Below are 3,461 nucleotides of genomic sequence, written 5' to 3' on the forward strand. Positions count from 1 at the left end.
TTTCTCTCTCTTCAAGTTTTCTTTCTTGTTGAAGATTAAATGGCGGATTATAAGGTGTTAAAAGACATTAAGAGACTAGGATTGAAAGTTACAGATCCAAAGTTTCGTCTTAAAGAAGGATATTTGTTTTGGGATGTTCCTGAACAATCTATGTTGAAGAATGCCATTGAGATGTATAATTCTCTATGTTGATGAGAAGATTGGTGATTTCACACAGATTTCTAGTGGTGGATTTAAAAGTAATCGTGTAGAGGAAGATAAAGATTTGTTAAAACAATTTATGATTATCAAAGAATACTTACTTTTGAAGAAAGTACAACAGAACTTAGAGAAAGAAAGAAAAGAAAAAGAAGGTGTTCTTGGTGTTATTAATAAAGTTCATGATGTTCTTCAAGTTTCTGAAGAAAAAGTGACTCCAGATATTCTTGTTGAGGGGGAGTCAAGTGTTTCAAGTTTTTTAGAAGCTTCACAATCCGAATCTAGTTGTTCTGAAGAAGAATCTCAAAGTAAATCTTTGGAAATCGTGAAAGTGAAGGAGTTTTGTTCTATTGGAACAACTACAGATGATTTTTTGTGTGTTGATGATGTCTTTGAAGGATTGGTTCCTTACAAAAAGTCAATAATTCAAGATGTTCAGATTTATCAAACTCCTAAGGATTGTGTTCAAAAGTCCTCAAATGTTCAGATTCAAAAAGATGAAAAGGTTGTTCAGATCCGAAATTTGTTTATGAAGCCTAGAAATCAGAAAAGAAGAAAGAAGAGGAAGAAGAACAAGAGTAAAACAAAGAAGGTTTGGATGCTCATGGTACAAGTACCCAATGCTTGTGAAAAAGTTGAGAAAGTTGATGTCAAGCATGCTCAAAGGATCTCTGATTCTCATTTTTCTTCAGTTAAAAATCTTAGAAGTTGGAAGGAAAAGAAAAGAGAAATTGGTTGGTTTAATGAAATTTTTGGAAATGTTTGTTTTCCAACTAAGAAGCGGGTATTATTTTCAGAAGATGATAGATTTTCTTCAAATAAGTGGGTATGCAAGAAACCAACTTCAATGTTGAACCTTAAATGGGTACCAAAAGTCCCATAAAAAGTTATGTCCTTTATCAACAAAAAAAACGAAGAAGGGACAAAATCTTGATGAAATCTGGTGGATTTGAGTTAAAGATATGATATTGTGTTGAAGGATTCAAATTTATTGATTTTTTAAGTGTTGGAATTGTCAAAAGGCTGAAAAAGTAGAAAAAGGGGTAATTTTCTGACATATTGCAGTGAACAGTGGGTGCAAGCTGTCATATGCACTTTTCACAGGGGCCAGATTCGGAACTATTGGAAATGAGGATTACATTCGCTTTCTGTGTGAAGGGCATAATCTGCCATTTCTTCCTTTCATGGAGGGTGTTTTTCGAGCATTTGGTTGTCTCATCATATCTTATTATTGTGTTCGTTCTTTGAAGATGGGTCAAACAACCTACAGCTAAACTAAACATCACGGAACGAACCTATCTCCCACAAGCGAATCTCAAAGCAAAAATCACAATCACATTCGCAGGTTAATGATCAAGAACAACCAAAGGCGAACTCATCATCAAGAAACGATCTCAGGTCAAGAAGCAAAAGTCTCGTTCTTTGCAGTGGAATTGTCAAACAAGAAGCAAAAGTGAAGAAGCGCACTTGCAAAAATTGGAACCGAAATAGACGGAATGTTCGGTCTAAGCGAACTTGAGATTCACTTTCGGTCCTGATTAGCTTTCGGTTCCTGATTAGCTTTCGGTCCTTAATTAGCTTTCGGTCCTGAACCTGCGTTCGGTCCTTGATTGCTTTCGGTCCTTGATTGATTGATTCAGAGCGAGACGTCATGGATTCGGAGCTACCTTGATTCGCTCCATTGAACTTGAAGCGGACATCTCACAGTCATTGTTATGCAAACGAAACTGGGATTATAGATTCGCAACGAACCTGACAATCAATATGTGAAGTTCGTCTCTCGCCACAAGACACCAAAACGACACTGAAATTGGAATCAGCACTGTAATTGCTAAATTCGGAGCGAAATGTTGACTCGTCATTGGAAGTTTATTTGTTCGATTCAGGAACGAATGATTTGGTAATCGCTGTCGTAGTTGAACAAAATCGAAATCATCACTATCAGAAACGAGAATCGGGAGTTCATTTGTAAAAGAAGGTTCGTACACGAATGGAAATTCAGAATCGATGCGTTGATTTCGTATTTAGAATTGATTTCAAGTTTGCATCCATTTTGACTTTTCATAGTCAAAGAACGCGTTCTCTCCTGATTAAATGAAGAAGACGCTTCAAGTGACAACTTCAGTCCCCGCATGTTCCCAAGCTTTACAGTTTTAACTCTTTTTGAACACTGTTATTTCCTTCAGCGTTAAAATGAAGAAAATGGGATATATTTTCATCTTCAGCCCCCTGACTTTCAGAACTTCACAGATTTAACCCCATATCAGAAATTCGTTTCAAAATTTTTGGATTATATATCTGGTTTTAATTTTTGAAGATTGGGTTTATTCTAAAGGAATTTGTTTCATCATATCTGACGGGTTTTGAAGATTGTTGGTGATTCTTCTTAACTTTCCAGATTCTCTCCATGGCATTTGTTAAAGATTCAAGGGGGAGTTATGATTATTCAAGTGGCAGTTCGTATTTGGAAGATTATTTTTTTATTTCTCTCGCTTTGAAGACCCCATGTGGTGATGAGTATCACAATTTAGGGGGAGGAATGCCAAGAAGATTGGAAATTGTTATCTTCATCAGTTTCAACATCTAGGGGGAGATTGTTGAGTATTTTAGATATTGAAACTGATATGGCATATTTGGTTATTTAGGGAAGCCTTTTTAGGGTTAATCATTTTATGATTCCCTACGGTGCCTTTACAGTAGAAGTTCTTAATCGAGCTCTTCTAAGGCATTGGTTTTATATTAGGCATTTATTTTATATTTATGGTAGATATTTATTGTTCCCTATAAATAATCATTATGTTTACTTTTGGTGTAAGCTTTTGACGAGATTAGGGTTTTTCTCTGTACGTTCATGAGATAATCAATATACACAAAAACCTTTATCAGATTGCTTGCATATTATGGTGATTGATTCTGATTGTTCTTGATATTCCACATTCATCATCTCGGATTTGTACCAACGTATGTGTTCTGAACCACAAACACGACGTTGATGAGTTGTTCCCACGTCGTCTTTGGATGGGGAGTTACGATTTATCGAGGTTAAACCATTAAACACGGTGTGTTTATCCTTAAACGTGGTGTGTTTCTTTTTCAGTTACCAAAATAAGACCATTTTTAAACTCAAACAAAATGTTTCAACCTAACCCTAAAAAGTAAAAATGTGTTTAAATCTTTACCACACAGCCTCAACACGCCGAGTTGCCCTCTACCACTCCAATCTCCAAATTAATCGGGTTTTACTCAATTTCTTAAAGAAATGT

This window comes from Lactuca virosa, chromosome 4 (assembly GCF_052849685.1).
Source record: "Lactuca virosa cultivar CGN04683 chromosome 4, Lactuca_virosa_CGN04683_v6, whole genome shotgun sequence".
Classification (NCBI taxonomy): Eukaryota; Viridiplantae; Streptophyta; class Magnoliopsida; order Asterales; family Asteraceae; genus Lactuca; species Lactuca virosa.